Source organism: Trichosurus vulpecula, chromosome 4 (assembly GCF_011100635.1).
Source record: "Trichosurus vulpecula isolate mTriVul1 chromosome 4, mTriVul1.pri, whole genome shotgun sequence".
NCBI classification, from domain to species: Eukaryota; Metazoa; Chordata; class Mammalia; order Diprotodontia; family Phalangeridae; genus Trichosurus; species Trichosurus vulpecula.
In genome coordinates this window covers 392,227,486-392,254,330 of record NC_050576.1, presented here as the reverse complement: position 1 = coordinate 392,254,330, position 26,845 = coordinate 392,227,486, and the positions used below count along the sequence as shown (strand labels likewise).

At 39.1% G+C, this 26,845-nt stretch overlaps 1 protein-coding gene and 1 non-coding gene across 2 annotated transcripts in view; both read right to left on the bottom strand.

Moving 5' to 3' along the window:
* Positions 1–26,845, bottom strand: part of TMEM255B (transmembrane protein 255B) — a 134,982-nt gene that overhangs the window by 32,478 nt on the left and 75,659 nt on the right. The gene's annotated exons all lie outside the window — the stretch shown is intronic.
* Positions 2,179–2,280, bottom strand: LOC118849283. Its single transcript, XR_005010331.1, has one exon. It is a non-coding gene; the product is annotated as a U6 spliceosomal RNA (small nuclear RNA).

Sequence of the window (26,845 nt, the reverse complement as noted above, 5' to 3'; positions counted from 1 at the left end):
TCTTGGAGTTACTACTGGAAGGGAAGGGGTGGACAAAACATTAACTAATGACTATAACACATAAAAACATGTATGTATATTGTATAAAAGAGGTACAAAATGAAGTTCTATGTGAAATCTGATGTGCTTTTCCAGTCAATGGTCTAACTGCACACTGATTTGGGAATGACACACTGGTAACCGGTTGGTGCTCATCTACTGGGTTAAAGTTAATTTAATTTTCTTTGTGTTTGTGTGACATTATGCAATGCTTACCTTCTGACTTTCTTCTTGAAGAAATTCATTGTATATGTGTATGAGATTTTTTTACTCCACCCTTAGTCTTATTTTTATCAATATTTTTGTTTTTACATCACTTTTATTTCCTAAAATTTCCCATTCCCTGTCATAAACATCAAGCCATTGCTTGTAACAAAGATTGAAAAACAAAAAAGGGTTGGGGGGAAAGCAGTTCAGCAATGATGTCTGACAATATATGCAATATTTTATATTCTCATAGCAGTCTCCCTCACCCCCTTCTCACATCTGCAAAGACAGGAAGAAGATACATTCTCTCAGCTCTTCTCTGGAGCCAAGACCAGTCACAATGTACAGTATTTTTTTTTGTTTTTTCCGTTTATATTGCTTTAGTAATTTTGCATATTGTTTTCTTAGTTCTTCTGGTTTCTATGAATCATACAAACTTCTGTCCTCTTCTATTTCTCGATCTTAAGCCGTGTTTTCCAATAAAAGTTTCCTTGGCTGTCCCGTGTCGTCCTCTGCATTCAAATCATTGAATATTCAAAGTATAGGTTGAGTATATATTTATATATAAAATTTATACACACAATATATAGCAATATTTATCTGTCATATTTGTGTGCATATATGTATATATTAAGGTCTTATCAAGTTCTTAATAGAGTTCTCTCTTTATCCTCTGCAACAGACATTAACATATAAACTACAATGATTTGCATGGCGAACTTTTTGCTTAGGCACAATAAAATTAGTTCAATGTAACCCACAAAATGGATTTTTTGTTACAACCAATAAACAAAATTTTGTCAATGCTCTTTTCGTCTTTCCAAGGAGAACCTGTGAGCCATCTTACCCTTGAGGTACAACTTTCTTATGACTTCTGGTATTCCATAGCAGAGGAACACCAATATTGCTAGGATTCTCTTCCTCCAGCAGTAGATCAACTCATTGGTCATTAGACAAAGAGCCCTTCAACAGGCCATACTTGAAGCTTTGCCCAATGGGAGAATTGTTGTTCACTCATTTCAGTGTGTCTAACTCTTTACAAGTTTTCTTGGCAAAGATATTGGAGTAGTTGACATTTCCTCCTCCAGTTCATTTTACAGATGAGGAAACTAAGGCAAGCAGAGGTAAGTGACTCGCCCAGAGTCACATGGGTAGAATACTGACATTTAAATAGCAACAGCTAAGTTGATGTTAAACACAGTTAAATAGCTATGAGATTCTTAGCACCCTCTCCTTCCCATATATATCAGTACGCCACTATCACTGCTGAAGTGGAAGGAGGCTGCACAGGACTGAGGCCCATTTTGTATTTTGTTTTGTTTTCTATATTGTCATGACCAAAGAATTCATCACCAGGATCAAATGAGGTAATACTTGTAAATGCACTTTGCACACTGCTAGGCATGTGGTAGGCACTTAATAGATGGTTATTTCTTTCCTTTCCCTTGTTGAGTGTACTGTCAAAGATCCTCTCTGTACTGAGCTAGGCTGCTGCTTAGATAACACAGTTTCTTGCAGAGACTTCTAAGCATGGTAGAATATGCCAGAGACTGTGGTCCACTGGCATGGCCTTTGAGAACCCAGAGGGCTCTCTGGTCATGAGGAAGCATTAGAAGAGGACTCTTGTGGAGTGTTACTCCATGCTACTACTGACTAGGATCTAAAGTAGAAAAAGAAAAAATCACCATGAGTATTAAGAGAAAACAAAGAGAAAACTCTCCAATATCCATTCTTTTTCTTTTCTCCCATTCCTCCTCTACCCCTTCTCTCATATAAATATAGCAATGGGGATGGGACTGAGGCATCTGAGAAGATGCACTGAATCCTTCCTAGAGACCCACTATGCAGCCAGACAGGAGCGTCTTCAATAACTTGCTTCTGGGTCCCTAAAGCTCTTTGTTTGGCCCTGTTATTTTTTATTTTTTTTTTGCAAAAAATATGGAATGCTTCATGAATTTGCTTGTCATTCTTGCTCAGAGGCTAATCTTCTCTATCTCATTCTAATTTTAATATACATGCTGCCAAAAGGAGCACTATTTTTTTAATTGGTAAGCAAGGAAAACACCATTTATCTGTGCATATTCAACCAATGTCCATTGGAAATATTTGTTAATTAATTTTATTAATGGGCTTGAAATAAGCCATTCCAATTGAGGGATTATATGACCAGTGATAGATAAGCTTCTGAGGGCAAAAAACTAAGCCTATCTGCTTGTTCCTCTGTCAACAGCAGTGCCAAACAGTGCCCATTATGAGGACTACAGAAACAGCTCATAAATAAAGGTTCAGACTTACCTCCAAGTCATGGTTGGATGGCAGGTGACCATAACTCACAAAACACACAACAAATATATCACAGAGATACACAATAGAGTGCCTGAATGTCATTTTTGTTTATTCCTCTGGCATGGACTCAACCCAACAAGATTAGTTAAACTCTATTTTTTTGAACAAATCTTACTCATTAATTCTAGGGTGCAATTAACTCTAAATGAGTGGTGTCTGCTCCTTGTTGATTGTCATATTAGACTAATGACCTAGGCATGATATAAAACTTCCATTTTTTTTAATGAATCCTCTTCCTAATGCATAAGTATTGATGATGCAGTTTCATGATTTATGTTTGCTTTGTACTGATCAATCATGATTACTGTCCCGATAAATAAGACTTATTAGCTTGAATTAAGCCAATATCTTATTTGCTGTGTTTCCTAGCTGAATCACATTAATTTAGTTTCAAATTAATGTGACTCTGGAATTTGTAGTTCCCTGGTTCTGACTTCTTTATACTCTAGAATCAACAGAACTATTCTTTGTGCGTTCCAAAGTTCATGACTCTGAGCTTCCAGTATCTCAGTAATGATTGCCTACAATAATCAGTCATCTATCTTCCATCATGTTGAAACATCACAGTTTGAATTTTCCTATGGAATCAAGGGCCAGGGAGGGCAATAGGCCTTTAGAGTGCCTACTATGTGTCAGGCACTCATTTTATCCTCGCAACAATCTTTCAAGGAAGATCCCTATTTTCCAATTGAGGAAACTGAGGCAGGCAGGGGTGAAGGGACTTGCCCAGGGTCACCCAACTAGTAAGGCTGAGGTCATATTTCAAGGCAGGTCTTCCTGACTCTGGGCTCAACACTCTATCCACCATACCACCTAGTTGTTCCTACATGGACAGGGATGGGATAACCTGAAAGCAATTATACAAGTGTCTCAGTTAGAACTGTATATCTCATCAACTGCTACTCCTGCTAGAAGTAATCATCTTGGGACTCCAACATTCCAGTGTTGAAGACTTCTCTAGTACTGCTGATCTGATCACTGATATCTCTATGTACCTACACACAGCCCCTCTTCATATCCAGATTTCTAGGAGAGGCTATTACACAATAGGGACTTTACTTGATTCCTATGGACCCTAATTTAGAAAAAAAAATGGAGACTTATGACTTTATCAGTGTAGGGAGGTCCCAGTATGGAAACTCCCACCATTGTCTTGAGGGCAAGGTCTGGCCTTGGTCCATAGGAGGCACTTAATAAATGCTTATTGACTAACTGCTGTATATTGGTAACTCATCTGTAACATAGTCATGGGACAGCGAGCATTTAAGTGACTTATTTATGGTCAAATAATATGTATTAAAGCCCAAACTTGAACCTGGATCTTCCTGACTCCATGGTTAGCCTTCTATCCATTCTATATGAAGAGATTTGCCCTGTTTTACATCTAAAATTTCTTCTCCAACTGGCCCTTTGTGTGAGGTTGTGTATCTCCCTCTGTGTCTGAGCCTTAGGCTCTGGCCTAAGAAATACACGGACATATCTTATTGTTGTTTTCTTAGGAGAGGAAGGAAGGAGTCTGGTAAAAGGGGTAAGTGCACTACTCTGCATTTATCTGTAGGTGATGGAAGGGATAAGCACTGGCCTGACCCAGTAAAACAGCAAAAGAATATCTGGAATATTGAAAATATTTGAGGATTAAGGACATTTGAGGATTGGGACTCTTCAAATTATTTATTGGAGAGTAACCTTCTGAGGTGCTCTCTGTCTCTCCTATTTTAGAAAAAAACATTCTACAAAGAAAAGAAAATTTTATGTAGGATCAAACCCAGAGTCAGCATCATTTTTGACCAGGGAAGGTATTTCATTGATCTGTACTCTATAGTTTCCACTAAAATCCTCCTCCAAGGGCTCACTGTAGCACTGAAGTGACCCCTAGGTTCTCAGAGCATGGCAGTTTTAAGTATGGGACCACTGAAAATCTGTATGTATATAGGGATGACAAAATTTGGAGAGGTTCCTTATTAAAAAGAAATTAGTCATTTAGTGATAAGTTGAGTTGGGAGGGGGAGGGCACTGTAACCCATAAAGAGCCTCTGCTAAGACATAGAAGGGCTGCTGTCTTCATCACTGGGGAGAGTATTGCTGCAATTATAGGTCCTTGACGTACTATGGAAAGAATCCAAGTTGGTAGCATGGGCACGACTCCATGTCTATTAGTGGATGCTAGGAAGGCGTCAAGAGACTGGCTTGGTGCTAAGGGACATTTAGTAACACTGGCACAGCCCTTAATTCAGGATGAGTTGGAAGAACATAATACTAAAATGGGCATGATAATCATTTCAAATCATTTATAAAATTCTTAACTGTACACGCTATGCTCTCTGAGTACTGGCCTTGACTAAAGCTGCTCCATTCATTCTGGCTTCTTTTCTTTGTCTGCAAATAGTTTATGGGAATTAAAATTAAAAGAGGCCATAGAGATCTAACCCTTCATTTTACAGATGACAAAACCAAGGCCCAGAGACATTAAGTGACTTGCCATGGATCACACAAATGTAGAATGAGGGCTCCGTAGGCTTTTTGTCGAGATAAATTTACTGTTTTTTCTAGGACTTCACATAAATAGATTTTGGACCCTTAAGAACCAAACTAATTGCTTTTCTAACAGATCCTCTTGATCTGAAACTGTCCCAAAATGGACAACATAACAAGGAGAAAGAGCCATGGGCCAATACCCATGGAAGAAAGGAATTCTAGACAGGCAATAAGATTGTTTAATTATGAATCCCTGAACCTTCCCATCCATTTAAGTGCTCTGATGACTGTAGGGTCATTAGAGTTTGGGTTTCAGTTACTGATAGAACTCCTCTACCAGATGGGTGTCCAAACTCAAGAAGAAATTAAGTCCTAGCCTCAGGTCCCTGCCTTCACTATTTCTCAGTTATAATAGTAGCAGCAAGTACTAATAATAGCTAGCATATATACGGTAAGCTTTACAAAGCACTTCTCATATATTCATATATCATTCAATCCTTACAACAACCAAAAAGGTAGGTTGTATTATCCTAATTTCACAGATGAGGTAACTGAGGCTAAGGAAGCTTAAATGACTTGCCCAGAGTCCCACAACTACTAAGTGTCTAAGGCAAGATTTGAACCTAGGTTATCCAGACTCTAAGTACAGTAGTCTATCCGCTATGCCACATAGCTGCATGGTAGTAATGGTAGAAATGGTAGTAGTATACTACAACTTCAATGTCTCAACATGGCATAGGGGTGACCCTGGGTTCTTATAGGCTATACTGGCAGAGTACAAGGCCTGATAGGGTGTACCATGTTGGAAAGACTTTTGAGTATGGCCCCCATGACAACCTACATTTGCTTTCTGAAAGTGAGTATAGAAGGCTTGGCACTAGGTGATAAATTCTTTAAATATGGCACTCATGAAACAAAGAAAAACACAAAATGCCCCATAGTCCTTTGCTACCTCCTTCAGATTCTGCAGTGGTGGTGGTCAGTGGGTGATGCATGTAAAAGAAGGGAAGAAGCATTTTTAAGAGCTTATTATGTGCCAAGCACTTTACAAATATTCTCTCATTTAATCCTTACAACACCCCTGGCAAGTAAGTGCTATTACTATACCAACTTGGAGTTGAGGAAACTGAGACTGACAGAGGTTAAATGAATTACCCAGGGTCATACAGCTAGTAAGTTTCTGAGGTCAAATTTGAACTCAGGTCTATGTGACTTCAGACCCAAGTTCTCTGTCCTCTGTACCACCTAGTGATCTGACAGAATAAAGGAAAAGAGAACAGAAGGGGCTAAATATCACAAAGTTTTTAGACTCTCTATAAACAGTAACTTAATTGTCAATACTCTAAATGTGAAATCTTTGTCCAATGATTGGAATTATTTCAACATTTATTCTCATTTTAAAGGAAAACCAGAAAACAAAATAAAGTTGGGACTAAATGGAAGTTGGCTCACAGACTTTCCTTAGAAAATCGAATAAAGAAGTTGTAGAAGGGATTTTATTGAATTTCAAAGACAAAATTAGCATGATGTGGGATACTTGGTCACTTCTTTCTGCAGAGTCCATGTATTTACCACCATGTAGATAACTGTATCTTAACATAGTCCATTGCCAAAAAGAAATGAAGTAGAAGAATTCTACAAAGTATTTGATAAGACTTTCAAATGAGCACATGTTTTGATATTTGATGACTTCAATGCATAGGGAAGAATGTTGAAAAATATGATGGTAGTATGGTTCAGGAATAAGAAATGAATGAAGTAAAAGTGTGAAAACTATACAGAAATCTTAAATCTATATATCATGAGTATTTTCTGCAAGAAAAGTTAGTGCACTGTTGGTGGAACTCTGAATGGGTATAACCAATCTGGAATGAATTTTGGAATTATACACAAAATGTTACTAAGCAGTGTGTGCCCTTTGACCCAGCTATACCACTGCTAGGTCTTTACTCAAAAGAAATCAAAAATGAAAAAGTCTTTTACATAAAAAAATTTACAGCAATTCTTTTTGTGCTATCAAAACAGACAAACAAACTGGAAACCAAGGGGATATCCATGAATTAAGAAATGGGTAAATAAGTAGTTATATGTGAAAATGCAATGGAATAGTGTAAGAAATGAGGAAATAGAAGACTTCAAAAAGATTTAGAAAGATGCAGAATGGAGTAAGCAGAACTAGAAGAATGGTTTATGCTACAACAACAATATTACAACAATGAACAATTTTGAAAACTGAAACTAATGAAGAATGAATGAGTAGAACCAGAAGAACAATTAATATAATAAACATAACACTGCAACAACTTTGAAAACCCCAAGAACTATGATCAATGCAATGTCCATTCATGATTCCAAAAGACTGATGATGAAATATACTATGCAGTACCGAGAAACAGTGGATTTAGAGTAAGGAACGAGACACATATTTTTGTGTGCAGCAATTGATGGAATTGGTTTTGCTTGACTTGATAGTTTTAAAATAAATTTGTTTTTCTTCTCCTTTTTTAAGGGAATGAAAGTGGTAGGAAAAGAAAACATTTCTTTTTTTTAATAGAAAAGTAGAGGGTACTATAGATGTGAAATGTTGTATGCACTTTCAAATGAGGTCACTGTGTTATTAGTTTTATTTTGTTAAAAAAAAAGTCCTCTCACGAAGTAGGAATAATCTATAAAGGCTTGTAATACACATCAGTAAAACTGAGTAAAAATCACTGGGAGTTCTGAGATACAGTAAGGCTGAGTCAATTGGGCATCTGCACTAGGTCTAGTAACAATGTGGTGAGTCCCTGGGAGTGAGGAACCAGCAGGCTAAGGGGAACAAAGTGGCCCAAGTGAGAAACAGAAGAAGGCAGAAGAAAGAAAAAGAAAGAAGAAGAAGAAAAAAAGGAGGAAAAAGAAAAAGGAAGAGGAGGAGGAGAAGAAAAGGAAGAAGAAGAAGATGATGATGATGATAATGATGACAATGATTTGGAAGATGCTGAACATGGAAAGTACTAGCCATGATGTCACAGATAAAATAAATTGATAGGATCTCCAAGTACAAAAAATAGCAACAGGTGACATTTATATAATGCTTTAAAATTTGCAAAGCACCTTACAATATCCAAATTCTTACAATATCCATATTAAGCAGTTAAAACAACTGTTAACTCCATTCTATAGATGAGGACATTGAGGCTCCGAGAAGTTAAATGATTTGCCCATGGTTACGAGGCTAGAAAGTTTTCAAAGTAGAATTGGAACTACATCTAAAGCACTCTTTCTGTGACTGATGACTGATGAAGTCATTTCCAAATCATTCATTTGTGTATGGTTGGACTATTGACTTATTAGAGCAAAAATCAAAATCAATGCCAAATTAGAATAACAGAAATGAGAAGATGTATCATGTAATTAAAAGAGCTCCAAACTGATTTATTTAAACAAAGGGTGGTGGTTTTTTTTTAATGTTGAAAAATGGGAAATGGATCAGGCACTGACCTTAAACCATCACTATTTCCTACAGAAGTTTAACCAGTGTAAACCAGTCTGCACAAGCAAGAGGCTAAAACAGTGTAGAAACCACCTCTTTTCCAGTCTCAAAGATATGGGCTGATTTAAAGGAAGGCTTTAAGCCTCTTGGAAGGAACCTCCCCCTTCCCTCTCCCCCACCCACCATGGAGAACTAGATAAGAGCTACCCACAATAAAAAAGGTATATTTAGGTTGTTATCTGTGCCACTGAAAGAAGTATGAACACTGTCTGGACCACTGAACTTGGTCTGTTCTCAGAACCAGAGTAGGAATCCCAGTTCTGATACTTACCAGGGACCTTGGCAAGTCATGTGCCTTCTCTGGGTCTCATTTTCCTCATCTGTGCAATAAGGGCGTTAGTTTAGATGGCTTCTAAGGTTCTTTCCAGCTCTAGATTTGTGACTCTCTATTAAATGTAAAATATGGTGCTACATTAGATGACCTTCAGGTTTCTCCTTGCTCTAGAGTAGGAAACGACACACTATGCCCACTCCCTGTTTTTGTCTGGCCCACAATGGTTTTTATATATTTAAATACAATAAAACTTCATAAAAATATTCAGTAAGTTGTAGTTTGCAGGCCCATGCTTAGAGCTACGAAATTATGTTACTATTATTATTATCATATTTGTGTTTACTGGTTAGATTTCTTTCTCAAAAACCCAGCCTTAAACCCAATTTACTCTGGAGCTCATAGATTAGACAATAGGTCCCTGCCCTCCTAGCACAGAGTGAATGTAAAGACAAAACAGTAACTGTTTCTCTTTTGGCCAGGAACCCTGAGGGTCTTCTCTTCCCAGTTTGGTTTTTTTTGTTTTGTTTTGTTTTGTTTTAGTTTTGATTAAAGGGGCCATCCCTTGACTCACTTCTTAAAGAGGCCTATTCACTGAATGGTGTTACCTCACTCAGAGTGAAAACCTGAGAAGACCTTAGCCTAAAAGGGCCAGGATCTCCCAATGCAACCTGGGCCATCTCCAGTCATCCTGGTGAATATCAGGCCACTGGACCCAGATGGCTCTGGAGGAGAAAGTGAGACTGGTGACCTTGCACAGCCCTCCCTCACTCAAATCAAGGTCAACTGCAAGTCACGTCATCATTTCTCTGATGTCATAGTCCTCTTCTACAATGAAGGACAAACAATATTACTATTACTTATCGTTATTACTATGTTACTATTATTTATCATTATTTATTGTTATGATTATTATCATTATTATTATATAATGCACAGTAAGTATTGTTTTCTCCATTTTGTGGATAAGGAAACAGAGGTTCAGAGAGGCTCAATGAGTTTCCCAGTTCATCTGTGTCCAGAGTCTGAGACTAGAACCCAGTCATTTTGAGTTCAGTGTTCTTTCCATTACTATGTAAACTGTACTGAACAGTAGAATATAAGCCATATAAATCTGGAAAATCCAGCAAGGCAGACTAAATGCTGAGCTATATGGGAATATAGAGAGGTAGGTTAATTCAGTACATTTATCACCCTGCCAACAATGACCTGCTGATTATCCAGGGAACCTGATATCAGCCCACCAGGTAGCTGCCCTAACTGGAGGGGAAGAAGCCTTGAAGCGCAAATAATATTTATATCCTACACGCTTGGGAAAAATTACTTCAATAAATCATATTATTTAAAGGAATGAGAAAAGCCAAAGTGATAAAACTCATGTGCCATTTTTACACATGTAGCACTAGACAGGACATTTTTCTACTCTGTGAACATAATAAGCTTTCATAGTACTTCCTTTAACTCAAATGGGGCAGTAAAAAGAAGAAAAGTTGTGCAATCCCACAGAAAACCCCAAAAAGCAAAGAAGAAATATTTCCTTCTGGACCTAGGGAACTGTGCCTTCCATCCCAAATTCTCATTCATTCGTGGAAGAAGAAGTTTTATAACTAAAGAGGGTACTTTGTGTCTTGCATTTCATACCATGTGACATAACTGGATCCTTGTGATGTATGCGGTTGTAACTAGAGTAGTTAGTAACTAGCAAATATTTATAATAACAATGATAATAATGATAATGTAGCATTTATAAAATTACAAATGTAGCACTATAAAAGCTAGGTGGCTCAATGAATAGAGTGCTGGCCCTGGAATCAGGAAGACTCATCTTCCTGACTTCAACTCTGGTCTCAGATACTTACTAGGACTTACCCTAGGCAAGTCACTTAATCCTGTTTGCCTCAGTTTCCTCACCTGTAAAATGAGCTGCAGAAGGAAATGGCAAACCACTCCAGTATCTCTGCCAAGAAAAATCCCAAATGGGATCACAGAGTCAAACACAACTGAAAAACAACTGAACACGTGAAAGACATTTATTAAATGTTTTAAGCTTTACCAAAGTGCTTTACATATATTACCGCATTTAGTCATTACAGCAACCTTGTAAAGGAGGGGCTATTATTATTTCCATTTTACAGATGAGGTAATTGAGGCTGAGAGAAATTAAATAACTTGCCCAGGATCATACAGCTATTATCCGAAACCCGAAGAAAGAGGAGGCTTCCTTTACGAACCTTTGCATAGGGTGCCTGCACCCCCCTGCAGTAAAATGAGGCACAGAAAGGGCAGCTGGGAAATCTACCGTGAAGCACTTTAGATCTCAGACCACAGTTTGAGTGGCTAAGCATGGTGTGAAGGAGAAGCAAGAAAGCCAAGCACTGTGGCATTGGCATAATCCTTTGATCATTTCCCTCCTCCCTGCCCCCCATACTTAATATTAGACCCACCGGTGATTATCTATAATGTTGGGCTTGTATTGGGTCTAGGGGTTCTTAACCAAAAGTCCATGAATTTGATTTCTTTCTATAATATTACATTTTTTTAAATATTAAAATACAAAACTACTTCAACGCGATTGTTTTGTTTTAAAATTCTATGTATTTTATTTTATGCATCTAAAAGCATTCTAAGAATGGCCTTGACTATAGGCTTCATCAGATTACCAAAAGGAGTCATGATACATAAAAATTAAGAATTCTCTGATCTAGGGGTTTATGACTGGCTCATGTACTAAGCCACTATCTCAGGTCTTCACATTTCTCCTACTTCTGCCTTGGGCTGGCCCTGCAAATGGGTCTAGTTTCTGCGGAGGACTCTTTGTTCTTCCTACCACTGCAACCCCAGGATCTGTTTCCAGCACTGAGCATGATGAGTTTGTTTATTGTTCCCAGAACTGCTTTTCACAAAAGGCACAAAATGTGATGGCTAGCACGGTGAACCAATCTGATATGTGTATATATGGAGAAAATAATTACTGGGAGAAAGAGTGAACTAGTTAGCACAGTCATCGATACACATGAACCAGAGACTGTCTATGCGAGGAACAGAAGGAGATTCTTGCTCTGATACTGGAGGTCAGTTGATTGGTACCTTTCTCTCCATGAGCCAGCCAGAGTGAGAAAACAGATAATGTCTGTAAGGGATTGTCTTACCCAACTGGAGATGGTTTGAGATACCAAATTCACACCTCCAGCATCTCTGCGGTCAACAGTTCTCAGTCTCTTTGCATAGAGAGGTTGGGGAGATGTGCTGAGTATTGGTGTGACCCACACATCTCTTTCTCAATTACTTGTCTGCCCACCACTTGAACTCTATGCCTCCCTTTCCTCCTTCCTTTTCTTCTTAGAAATCTGGGCTAACCAGTCTCTCTCACTCTCTCTCTCTCTCTCTCTCTCTCTCTCTCTCTCTCTCTCTCTCACACACACACACACACACACACACCCTATAGAGTTTTCCACAAAAGATTCATTACTGTGAATTCCAGGAATCTAAACTACATCTGTCCAGATAACATATGTACATACGTATATCCCTGTGTGTCCAGGGTTACGCCCCCCACCCCCTCCCGGAATGCTGTGTTTTAGGCAGCTACTTGACTTTTTTTCCTATATTTTTCTTATATACTCTTATATAGCAATGAACAGTCACTGACTTATAAACAAACTGCATATTACAAATGGTTGGTTGTTGTCCTTTGTTCTTAAAAAGGACCAAAATGACATCCCTATGCTAGAGCCAAGTTTCAACATGTCCAACTGTGGCTGATCAGACCAATACGACCTCGGAATGCTCTACCACAGGTTGGGAACAAATAGTCTGTGTGAACATTTGGGGTGGATACTCTAAATTTGCACATCCTCCGTTTCCTTTGAGCTGTTTCAGTTCTACTTTGTTCACAGAGCACAGCACCTTCTCTGATGTGGGCACGCCATGCTGAGTGGTCTTACGCCAGTGTCTCCCATGTCACACAATCAATTCCAAAGTTCTTAAGAAAGACCTTGCAAATATTACAAATAAGAGTGATACAAACTCTCAGAACTGTTTTTCCCCCACGGTGGCTGCCATGGGAATTGTGAAAACAGCTTGGAACTTTCTGACAAATTGTGAATTTAGAATTAAAGGAAGGGACAAAATTAAGAAAAGCAGGAATAGCTCAAAAGGGTTGTGTTCCATAAGGCAAACTTCTAGGTTAGGTATAGCCTGCTTATGTAGTAGCCACTGCCTCAAAATGTTTTCCCTTCTGTCCCTTAAAACTTTTTTACTTAATTTCTTCTGCTCCAAATTTCATCAAAGATTGAGTTGATTTGACCCAGTAGCTTGTATCTATATAATTACTTACATTATCATTTACTCCTTAACAACCCTGCAATGTAGGTAACACAATATTATCCCCATTTTACAGATGATAAAACTGAGGCTCAGAAAAGCTAAATTACCCCCCTAAATTACTAAGCGGATGAGCAAAAAGTCTAGATCCAAGTCTCAAGTTCTTTTTACTACATGATTACTGCATCCTGGTATATGTATGTGTATCTTTGTATATATGTGAATGTGTATGTATATGCACATATATGCATATATATAAAAGAATTAAAGGGGGCACATTAACATGATTTCTCTAGTGGGGCTCCTTTGCATCCATAAATTCTCAGGTATCATCCCCAAGATGTCCATTTCTTGAAAAGCAGCAGGAAGTAGTGAAAATAATGTTAAACTTGGAGTTAGGAGATACCATGGTTCAAAATCCACTTCCAACCCTTACTGGCTGTGTAGCTATTAATAAGTCACATAATTTCTCCAAGCCTCAGTTTCCTCATTTGCAAATCAGAATAACATCTGTAGCAGTTAACTTGCTGAGTTATTTTGATGGTCAAATGAGTGTACATATGTATGTGTGTATACATATTCAATATTTTGTAGACTTCAAAACACTATATAAAAGTCAGCTATTTTAATAGCTACAATGAAAACAGAGATTCTAGTAACTAAATACATTGTGAAGAAGAGAAAAAGAGATCAAGGAGGGCAGGGAAGGTAAAAAGAACAAGATAGTCTTTATTCAAATGAGCCACAAGGTTTGGCCAGTTTGCTATTATATCAAATACAGGTAAAATGATCAATATTGCCATTAAAAGGTGATAATAAGTATATTGAGAGCAAAAGTGGTTTGGAGCAATCCTTTCCAAAGTGGAGGCCCTAGCTCCCTGAGGGCTGAGGTGTAACCCCAAGGGGTAGGAGATCTATCAATCAGAAGATGAGTGGTATCTAACCTGACCATCCATATTCAGTTGGGGGGGGGGGGTGCTATTCTCCAATAGAACTACACCTACCATTCATCCATTAAGATTCAACACTCTCCCATGACCACTCCCATTGCTGTGCACATGCTCAACCTTCTCTCTGCCCTGCTCTGCCATCAGTAACACAAGACCCCCTTGGCAGTTTGCAGGTGCCACTGGGAAATTTCCCCACTCTTATGCCCAGTATTTTCATGGCCTGTCCCAACTCACCCCATGGCTACAGCAAGAGAGGCCCTCACTAAGAGGGCAGAGTCTGCTATTTGGGACAGTGATCTATAAATAAGAGCCCTGCCTCTCTCATACCCCTTTTTTATTTTGGGTAGGACAGATTGAGTCACATTGGATGAGCAGGCATAGATGGTTCCCCTCATTACATTATTTATCCTCCCTCCCCAAACCTTGGGTTTCTGTTGAGGGCCCTACAGTCACCCAAGTTCACAACTTCAGTGTTAACTTTGTCTCTTCACTTTCACTCCCTTCATACCCCCGCACATCCAGTCAGGTTAGTCAGGTTCCAAATTTTGTCCACTGACATCCCCTGTCTTCATTCACAGATTCATCACCTTATTTCAAACCCTCATCACCTTTCCCCTGGACTATTCCAATAGCCTTGTAATTGATCTCTCTCAAATCTCTCTCCATTCTAATTTCTCTTCCACACTACTGTCAAAGTGATTTTCAAGAAGAGCAGGTAGAACTTTGTCATGTTGTTGTTTGTCATTTTTCAGTTGTATCCAACTCTTCATGACCCCATTTGGGATTTTTTTTTTGGCAAAGATACTGGAGTGGTGTGTCATTTCCTTCTCCAGCTCATTTTACAGATGAGGAAACTGAGGCAAACAGGGACAAGTGATTTGTCCAGGGTCACACAGCTAGTCAGTGTCTGAGGCCAGACTTAAACTCAAGATGAGTCTTCCTGATTCCAAACCCAGTTCCCTATCCACTTCATCACCTCATTCCACTATGTCACACAAACCCCCAATTCAACAAACTCTAGTGATGTTTTTACCTCTAGGATCAAATATAGATTCCTGTGTTTGGCATTTAATGCCCTTCACATCCTTCCTTTCATCCCTCCTCATCTTACTGTCTGTACTCAACACTGAAACCAAATTGGACTTCTTGCTATTCCTCACTCATGTAAAAGCACAGCTAAAATATCCAAACATGAGTAGGAAATTGATATCATCCACTAAGCAGAACCATGTAAACAGAGAGGTTTGGATTTACATGGAAAACTCTGAGTTGAAAACAGACAATTCACTTTTACTTGTTTCTGCATTGTGTATACCGAGCCTCTATACATAAACTTGACTCCAAATGAAAAGTTGTTTTGTTCACTGTTATCTTTGTTGTTATTTGGTCATTTTTTCAGTCATGTTGGAGTCTCTGAGACTCTGTTTGGGGTTTCCTTGGCAAAGATACTGGAGTGTTTTGCCATTTCCTTCTCAGGTCATTTTACAGATGAGGAAACTGAGGTAAACAAGGTTCAATTACTCGTCCAAGGTCACACATCTAGTAGTAAGTGTCTGAGGTCACATTTGAATTCAGGGCCTTCCTGACTCCAGGCCCAGCACTCTATCTACAGCAATTACTTATTATTTGATTATTGTATCATGTATCTTTCCATTAAAATTATCTTATAAAAAAGAGAAATTTACCTGCTTTTGCTAGCTTCATTGATAAAATCAACTGAATAATTAATTACTAATAAGCAATTATTTATGTCAGCTCTATCCCTTAGGACAAATGCATTTTATACCAATTAATAAATAAAATAATGCAACTATTTCATCTTTAGCTCATCCTTTTTAATTTGTATTTTTGTTTGTTTTACACAGGAGAAAATGCATGACTACAATTAATATATAATTAAAATATGTAATATCTTAAATATCATATGATTTAAAAGTAAAAAAAATTATTGAGTATATCATTTTAAATAAATTTATAATGTTTAAGTTATGTGTGATTAAATATTTAATTAGATATAGAATTCTATAATTTAAAAGTATATCATTAACAAGTAAATATGCATATATTGTGGGTACATGCTCAAGGTGTTGGATTTTCAAAAGTTTTTAAAAGTTTGGAGACCAGTAGTTTAGTCGATGACTGGCAAACCTTGAAGTCAAGAAGACTTGGGTTCAAGTCCTGCTTTTGATACATATTGACTAAGTAATAATTCCCAAATCATTTAACCTCTGCCCACACACAACTTTAAATTAAAACTATAATTTAGAAAATAATTGCTCATAGAAGGAGTTTCTACACTAGAATTCCCTCCCCTACAAGCTCACAGGACAGGACCAAAAACAAAAATACAAAAAAACTTAACAAGTACTTAAGTTTGTAGAATACCAAATTCACCTGAAAGGTATTTTTAATTAAGCAGACTACATGTGCCCTCTAGAGGAAAATTCATGAATCTTATTTCCCCTCCCAAATTAACCTAAAGTTTTAGGAACTGTTAAGGAGTAAAAAGTAGCCTTTCTTGGTGTGAGAACTGGCAAACTTTCACTTATACACTATTTTTGTTGTTTCTTCCTATTATAGTATACTTTCAGGCCCAGGTCTAGGCAAAATTATGACTCCTTCCAGTGCCGACCTAACCCTGGGTCTCTAAAGCATTCAGAAACCTCATGCTAACTATTCTGTGGCACCTGTCCTGGACTTAATTCCTAATTCGCAATAGCTTTTCCTTCTTCCCACCCCCTCCATATCCTGATCTCAGAACCTTATCTATTCCGTGTTGTATTCAATTCAACCACAAGTGCTTATTACATACTGAGCAATGAAATCAGCCACTGGGAATACAAAGCAAAAAATGAAGGGTCCCTGCCCTCAAGAAGCTTACATTCTAATGGAAGAAAACAAGATATATACAGATAAATAAGTACAAAATTTATATGAAGATAATACAAAATCATTGGGGTGAGCAGCTGATAAATGCCTTTACGCTAATGTCAATAAAGTACATGATAATGAACACCATGCTCTGGCCTTTGAGGGTACTAATAGCATTTTAAAAGTGTCCAGCAGGACATAAACTCTAATCTCAAAGAAATAAGACCCTGATGGAAATATTTACATCCGCGTAGTCTTTCATTTTCTCCTCCCTACATCATACCTACCCTGCCTATCCTGGAGTATATCCTGCATTATATAAAGATCTCTGAGTGTGAATGACAAAAATGTCCACTGGATAAGTGTGTACAAAGGACTTGAGTAAGGATCATATGGCCTCTTCCTCTTATCCACTTTCCTTCTTCTCCTGAGGTCTGCTAGATAAGTAGGTATGTGGTTGTTGTTGTGTCTTTCAGATATGCCCGACTGAGAAAACACTGAAGTGCTTGCCATTTCCTTCTCCAGCTTATTTTATACATGAGGAAATTGAGGCAAACAGGTTTAAGTGACTTGCCCTGGGCCACATAGCTAGTAAGTGTCTGAGGCCAGATTTGAACTTGGGAAGATGAGTCTTTCTGACTCCAGACCCAGGACTCTATCTACTGCTCCACCTAGCTGCCCCTTCCCAAACAACCCACTCCTCAGAATCAATAAACATTTATTAAGCCCCTACTATGTGCCAGGTATTGTGCTAAGTACTGGGAATACCAAAAGAGGCAAAATACAGTCCCTGACCTTAAAGAGCTTAGAATCTAATGGGGGTGGGGTGGGCAGAGGGGAAGAGAGAAAGAGCATGTAAACAAATATATTACAAAGCAAGCTACATACAGGATCAGACCAATATTGGTCTGATCAGCCACCGTTGGACACATTGAAACTTGACTCTAGCATAGTGATGTCAGTTTGGTCCTCTTCGAGAACAAAGGACAACAACCAATCAACCAACCAATACAGGATAAATAGGAAGTAATCAACAGAGGAAAGGCACTAGAATTAAGAGGCATTGGGGAAGGCTTCTAGTAGAAGAAGGGATTTTAGCTGAGACTTAAAGGAAGCCAGGCAGGTGAGTAGGCAGGAAGAAAGGGAGCATTGCAGGCATGGGGGAAAGCCAGAGTAAATGCCCAGAGCTGAGAGTTGGAGTGTCTGGAACAGTCAGGAAGCCAATGTGAGGAAGAACAATGGAAGAAGACAAAGTATTGGATCAACCGAAAGAATCTGATCTGAAACAATCAATTGACAAGTGATAGTTTTGTAGAATCTTCATCAAGTCCATACGTTATATGGTGGGTACTTCAGCAAAGCAATAATCAGAGACACAAAGGAGACAGAAGTTCTCAGAGGCTGGCCTCATCCAAGGAATCTTTGAGAATAAAGGACTTTTCCAGGACTTGGAGAGGCAGTATGGTGGACAGAGAGACAGCCTCAAAGTCAAGGAGAACAGATTCAAGTTCAGCCTTTGGCACATACTAGATGTGTGACTCTGGGCAAGTCATTTACCTTCTCACTACTCTATTCTAGGCAACTCTCTAAGACTCTATATTGTAGAAAAGATGCCAACCTGCAGTAGCTGAAATGAATTCATCCAGGCATTTCTTTTACCAATGAAATCAAAGGTCTAGTAGATTTGGTGGCTGTTACAACAAATCTGTAAAGGACAATGCTTATTTCTGTTCTGGCCAGAAACTCTGAGGGTCTTCCCCTCCCAGGTCGATGAAGGCAGAGGAGGTCATCTTTTGCCTCAGATTTTACCTAGGCTTTAATTACTGAATGGGCATTGCCTCAGACAAACTGAGACCTAGGAAAGATCTTAACTTAAAAAGGTCCAGGTCTCCCACTGCATCCAGGGCCATCCCAGTTGTCTTGAACTATGTCTTACCACGGACTCCAATGACTCTGGAGGAGTGAGGCTTGTGACTCTGTACAGTTCTGTCTCACTTAAATCCAATTCACTTGCAAGTCAAGTCATCATCCTCCTGATGCCATTGGTCCTCTTTGAGAACGAAGGATGAACAACAACAAAGAACAAGGATGCTATGGCTAAACCACTCAATGATCTCCCTTTTGAATATATGGTTGAGGAGAACCAAAAGCAGAAGGAAAAGATTAGTCACTTTATTGGATTGATGAAAATGCACAAGCTTTTCAGGACTTGTTCTATTGCCTCACTCATACAGCACTGGTCTATACATACCTTTAAAAGGAGCTGATTCTGGCACAAAAAAAATGATACATCCAGGGACTTGCTGAGGATTTGAGGTTTCATAGTACAACAGAATCATAGCTAGTGCTGGGCCTGGAGTCAGGAAGATCTGAGTTCAAATCCAGCCTCAGACACTAATAGCTCTGTGCCCCTGAGCAGGTCACTTAACCCTATATGCTTCATCTGTAAAATGAGCTGGAGAAGAAAATGGCAAACCACTTCAGTATCTTTGCCAAGTAAACCCCAAACGGGGTCATGAAGAGTCAGACAAAACTGAAATGACTCAACAACAAGAGCAAGAACAAGAAGATGCCACCACAGACACTGAGAATTGAAAAGGCAGAGTGAAGGAGATGTGAGGAGATAGCTGGAAACAGGGGCAGTGAGATGGCGATGTAGCTGGCTCCTTAAGGATATCTCATAGCATGCATCTCAAGAAAAAGGACTGAGCCTAGAAAGCTGTTGGCCTCAGTTTAATATAATTGGAGCATTGAGACTAAGCCTGGTGAGCTAACACCTCTTAAGAACTGCTGAAAACTTGTTTACCAGATCTTCTCAACCTCCTTACTGCCTCCACCCCTTCTCTTGGGTGGGTCCTACCTGAGGTCTAAGTTGATGGGTTTCTCAACTATAATTCAATCTTTGGTCTTTTACTTCGATTTGATTTCTCCCTCTTCACATAAAACTATACGTCCAGGCTTGAAATGTTGGAAATAGCTTGTGTGTGCGTGCAGAGTGGAAGGAGGGATTGATGCTAAATGAAGCTAGCTGAAGTATACATGCAGTATAAGACAGGGCAAGGCAGCCAGCCTCTGCTGATCTGTTCTTCTTCTGGTTAGAAAAGACCAAGATTTCTTCCCTAGTTTGAGGACTCTGAGTTTATCAACTTGCATAAATTGTTATCATCAATAACCTCCCCAAAAGGCAGGGGGGGAAGGACAATGTGCATCTGTGAGACCAATTGTGAAGGGAAAGAGGAGGAGGGGGAAAAAGAGAAGGAGGGGAAAAAGGAAGAGGAGGAAAAAGACGTGAACCCATATTGAGCTCTCTAGTGACACCTAGGGCTTCACAGATCTGAGTAAGCCCTCAGTGCTGCATATTGACACTAGTTCAGAATAGTTCTGTAGTAAGAGTATGATAGTTACCAAAATTTTGCTGCATTTGCTAGTACAGGTGGTATACTAACAGTGCAGCCCTCCATCCCATACATAGACTAGAGTGGTCTGTGCATGAAACGTTCAAACACTGTGTCTATGGAGCTAAATTTCCAGTATAAACATACAACAATCCGCTGACCTGTATTTGGACCAGTGTTAAACTAGAAATGCTGCCAGACAAAGCTGAGTAGCAACAGCAGCTAACTATGAGTTCAGCATGTAATATTAGCCTCGGAAGACTAACGTGGATAAAAGAGAATACAAATTCCTTTAAATTTACCGTTATAGTGTATTCTTAGTGACCAGCACAGAACCTGACATATAATAGGCATTTAACAAACGCTTGTTGAATGGATAAATGAACACAGATGCCCTGTCCCACAGGTCATGTGATACCAATGCAATGGTGATGTCATAGAAAGAGTGAAGGCTATTTGTGACACCCAGGGAGCTGGGCTACATCAAACTTTAGTACAGTTAAGAGTCTGGAACTTCTCCCTGAGGGTGTTCTAATGGCACATATGAACATTATATCTCTGAACCAATTTCCTCTTGCCTTAGACGTCCTTGGATGCCCAGTGGTGAGAAGAGATATATTGTGAAAAACTATCAGACAAGTCAAGAAGTGAGGGAGTGATCCTCAGGTGCACAATGTTACTTAATAACACTAGGTGTCACTCTAGAGTCCCAGGGACGCATTGCTCTTAATGAGTCAGGCATGGACCAGGTTAGGCTCACAGTCTTATGGGGACAGGTCAAAAGGTCTATGATCATGTTAATCCTGCCACTGGGGCTGTGGTTATAAAACATATGAATGGGGGCAGCTAGGTGGTGCAGTGAGTAGAGTACCGGCCCTGAAGTCAGGAGGACCAGGAGTTCAAATATGGCCTCAGACACTTGACACATTTACTAGCTGTGTGACGTTGGGCAAGTCACTTAATCCCAATTGCCCTGCTTTCTCCCCTGCAAATAAATAAATAAATAAAAATAAAACATATGAATGGATGGTGATTACAGCCCCAGTGAGAGGGAGACAGAGACAAACATAGAATCACAGAGATGGAGACAGAGAGACAAAGAGACAAAGATAGATCCAGGGTTAACAGAAGAACCCACTCATTGCAGAAAGTGTCAAAGATGGATAAGAGATTAGAAGATGATGACTTTTATAAAGACTAAACTGAATCAGGGAACTCAGTTGAATTTATCTGAGCCTTAGTATATGGAAGGGATGAACTCAGAGGCAGAGTCTTTCCAAACTACTATCCTGGTGTGGAGGTTTCAAGAGGAAGAGAAGGCACTCACAGGTGACTATGAGAACCAGCCTGAGCCATCGATAGGTTCACAACCGGGGCTGCAGGTCACTGAGTATGGGGGTGCAGCTGATCAGCCTGGGCTGTTTACAAGCTCAGGAGGTTGTGGAAGAGTTAAACCTGTTTGAACAGTGACTAAGCTGACATGATGCTTCAAGAAAAATGGAATCATGCAATTAGATCACGTTCATTGATAGAGTGTATACAGTGTACACGTTTGGGTGGTTTTGAGCACTATGGCTAACCAACCATTTAGCTTAATACCTGGAGTTCTCTTCCAGGCTGAATCATTGTTTGTAAAATCATCTGAGTTTTTCAAGATAAGTTCTGCTGAAATGTAATAGGAAGGAAGGAAGGAAGGAGGGTGGGAGGGAGGGAGGGAGGGGTGCTAGGTGGGGAAGGAAGGAAGGAAGGAAGGAAGGAAGGAAGGAAGGAAAGGACGGAAGGACAGGAAGGACAGAAGGAGGGAGGAAGGGGCAGCTAGCTGAGGCAGTGGATAGAGCACTGACCCTAAAGTCAGGAGGACTTCACTTCAAATATGGCTTCAGACACTTACTAGCTGTGTGACCCTGGGCAAATAGCCTAATCCTGATTGCTTCCCCAAAAAGGAAGGAAGAACATTTATTTAGCATCTGCTATGTGGTAGGCACTGTGCCAAATGTTTTGCAAATATTAATTCATTTGACCATCACAACAACCCTGGGAAGTAGATGCTATATTATCCCCATTTCCTCAGTTGAGGAAACTGAGGCAGGCAGGTTAAGTGACTTGGCCAGGGTCACATAGTCAACAAGTGTCTGAGATTGAATTTGAACTTTGAGTCTCCTGATTCCAGGTCCAGCACTCTACCCACTGAACCACCTAGCTGCCCCAATACAGTCTCTATATTATTTTGGAGCATAATAGACATGACTTTCCACAATTGCCCTTCTGAATGGGTTGGACATACCCACACATGCAGTCAACATCAATTCTAGGCCTAGTGGCAAAACAGCATAATTTTGAGACATCTTTTCCCTAGTAGGATTTATCCCTGCTGTCACTCTTAAGAACACTTTATTTTTTAGCTGTACTTTTTATTTCCATTGACGTGACAGTCTGGGTGCTATTCTCCAGATACTTTAGCTCATTAAATATTCAGTCAAGATCTTTTTTATTAGGAGATAAGATGGGAACTGATTAGCTATCTTAGACTTAAGTACAGGCACAAAATATTTAATTAAACGTATTAAAACAAATGTCTATCTGTTTTGCTTTATTTCAAGTAAAAAGAGCACCTTATTGGTTTTATTGGCTGAGAGTAGGAAGAGAATAAAGGGAGAAAAATCAAGTGTTCAGTTAACCATTTAAATCATTCTCAAACTTGAGCTATTTCCCTTATGGAGTGATTTTTCCCTCTTCACAGATCTGGATTCGCATCAGACAACTAACTGTAGCTTCTCCCTAGAAAGTTGCCTGGGGGCCCTGAGAGGTCAAGTGATTTGCCCAGGGTCTCACAGTCATTATGCACCAGAGGCAAGATTTGAACCCAGGTCTTTCTATTTTAAGACCTTCCCTATACACCATCCATTATGGGGGAAGAGGGAGGAAAAGTAAAAGAAGGCAAGGATGTGGAAAGGAAGGGAGACAATAGAATGTTTTGCAAACCACCAAGCCCTGCTAACAGTGACATTTCCTCCCTATTATTCTCACTTCCTTCCTCTGGCATACACACCCTCAACTTTCAGGACTGCTACATTACTGGAAGAACTGTTAAGCAGGGAACTTTTCCCAGGTTCAGGGGCTTCCCAAAAGCAGACATTCTAAATCCAACATGCAAGAAGTACACAGTCACACCGGAAATTTGTTTCCACTGTTGTGGACTGTGAAACAGACATGTGCAATGTGTTGTTGCTGCAATTAATGAGAGGGATGTTGGAACTTCATGAAGCTCTTGACTAACTTCATCACTAACCAAGGAAGAGGGAGAAGAAACCATGACAACTGCAAATTCGAATGAAAATCTTCCTGACCTGAGAGATAAGACTGCATAATTGGTATTCCTCCGACTCTTAGCTGGTCTGAGCAACAAGCCTTCCATTCTTTATAAAAATTTACATGGATGGCAAGAATCTGCTTTACCACAATGTGCGTGATGAAGATGCAAGCATGTTTATATTGGTATAAAAAAGTGCAGAGAAGCAGATATACCCATGAAAATGACAAATATGAAATCAGACAAATATTGAGAGACATGTATGAACTCATAGAGAGCAAACCAAGCAGAACCAGGAAAATGATGCACACAGTGACTACAATTATATAAACTAAAAGAGCAAGAAGATGCACTTGAATAGAGATTAAATTCAATGACCAATATTGGTTTCAGAGAAGGGATGATAAAACCCATCTCACTTTTCATCAGGAAAGAGACTGCAGAAGCTAAAAGTTGCGTATGCTGCCATAGGGTTGGTTTAATTTGATTGCTTTTCTTTGTGACAAGAGAGGATTACTTCGGAGGTGGGGAAAGAAAGGTGTCTATTGAGAAACGACCATGGTATAAAAAAATTGAAAGTCATCAATAAAACTTTTTTTAAAAAGAAATGCATATACCATTTCCCAGTAAGATTCTTTATACAAAAGGTTAATCATTGCACAGCCCAGCCCAGCTACTGTTAATCTATATCTTACATCAGAAACGCCATATTATTTACCTACACATTCACTTTGGTGTACATTTTTTAAATCTTTTAATGGGACATGTTGATGTTTTTTTTAAATGAGCAAATAAAAAGAGAAAGCTAATAAATTAACAGAACATATTGTCTCTGCATCCATTCATCATTCCTACTGACTACAATTGGAGTCAAGACCCATTCATCCAAATGGAGTGCACCTGTCCACATGTTTGAACTGTTTTCCAAACCGCAACCAAGCAATGAAACATGTAACACTTAAACACCTGCCAGCTTTGGGGCATTACAGTCCTTAAGCCCAACAAATAAGTGGGAGTTGAGCATAATTAGATGAGCGTAAATCCAGGCCTCTTGAACTAACTATTCATCATACATCTTCCCCAGCTCATGGGCCTCCTTGTGCTTATGGACCTCATAATAAGCATAAGCAAACAAACAACCATGAAGATAATTAAAGTTGATGTACCAACATCTCTTGCAAATGATGAAATATTAAATCAATTCTACCTTATGTAGTAAATACTCTCCTTGAGGAATTTTTTTTTTAATTTCGTGGGTACCAGTACAACATCCAGACCAACGACAACAACTGGTGCTTCTATAGCACTTTAAGGTTTTGCAAAGCACTTTGCTCCCACTTTATAGATGAGGAAACGGAGGCAAGCAAAAGTTAAGTGACACGCCTAAGGCCACACAGCTAGTAAGTGTCTGAGGCCAGATTTGAACTTCGATCTTTCTGACTCCAGGTCTATCTCTACTGATAGTGCCTCTCATTTGCTGTTGATTTATTATCTCACTTGCTATATGAGAAATAGTATATGCATTTCTTTTTAAAAACATTTCCTGAGTGATATAAGGGATATCACCCCTATAGCTAAATTTGTTTCTAACTCTTTCTTTGTTATTATAAACATTACCAACAACTACAAATACGAATGTTTCAACGCACAAAGAACATTTCTGTTCTTTAGGACTGTGTGCTAACTTATGTTATATAGTAGGTTTTTAGTGGTTTGGGTTTTGTTTGGCTTTTGGAGGGGGCAGCTTTTTGGAAGCTGGGTCTCTCTATCTTGCCCAGATAGGAAGTGCAGAGACCACTCACAGGCTTTATCCCAATACTGAAAAGCAAGGGATCTTTGACTTGCTTTATTCCTAACCTCAGTCAGTTTGCTCCTCCCTAGGCAGCCCGGTGGCCTCCCACTCATGGGGGTTCATCATACCTGTGCTTGACTTACACGGACTCCAAACTGCTTAACCCCATGCAGCTCAGAATAGCAGAACTCAAGCAATCCACCAGCTTCAACATCCCTAGTAACAGGGATTACAGGTATGTGCCACCACACTTGGCTTACGTATTAAAATTAATACTATAGTAACAAAACTGTCTGACTTGCCTGTGTCTCTTCTGAACCTCCTGCTCTTTTCTGTGTATTTTAAAATATTTCATTCACTCTTTCCTTCTTTTCTTACTGTTTTGCTGTATAACATTTCTGGTAGATCACTATTGTTGGAAACAGCTGCTTAAACTCCCATGAGCCTCACCATTTCCCTTGGAGGTGCCTGAAACTTTGAGTCTTAGAGATTGAGATACTCCAAGATTCACAATCACATAGTATCAGTGGAAGAACAGTGGAGGTAAAAAGATGGGTTTGGTGCTGGGAAGCATCCGGAGAATAGTGAAAGCATTATTCAATGTCCCAAAGATAATCCAGCTAGCTTTCTTCCTCCTCTTCCATTCCAGATCCATTGTCCATCTGTATCTACTATATATATATATATATACATATCTTCTATATGTAGTGAATATATGTACTAATGATTAACTAGATGACTAGTCACCTAACTCATGTCATAGTCTAGATAATAGGCATTCTTCAGCTATTTGGCTTTTCCTGTGTAGGTTGTTAACCAACCCTTTATGAGTATTCGTAGTTCTCAATGAGGAAGTCCTGAAACATTCTGGAGCTTGGTAAAATCATCTCAATGTCACCTGTAATTAAAGTCATCAGAACCTCTAAAGCAGGAAATCTTAACCTGGGGTCTGTGCACTTTAAAAAAAAATTTATAACTGCATTACAGTTTAATTTGTTTCCTTTCTAATTCTATGTATTTTGTGCATTTAAAAACATTATTCCGAGAACTCCATAGGATTCACCAGATTTACAAAGCGGGGGGAATGACAGATCAAAACTTTAAGAATCCCTGCTCTATAGGAAATCCCTCTTTAACTTGTTCGGGGAATCCTCCACAATGCAGAAGACTGAATATCTGATTAATTATTCTCTCTGGTTCCAGTCTCTCCCTTATCCAGTTCATCTTCCACAAAACTGTCAAAATAACCTTCCTAAATAAAGCTCAGGTTAAAAATGGTGTTACCCTATCTCTAGGACAAAAAAGAAACTCCTTAGCTTGACATTTAAAGCCCT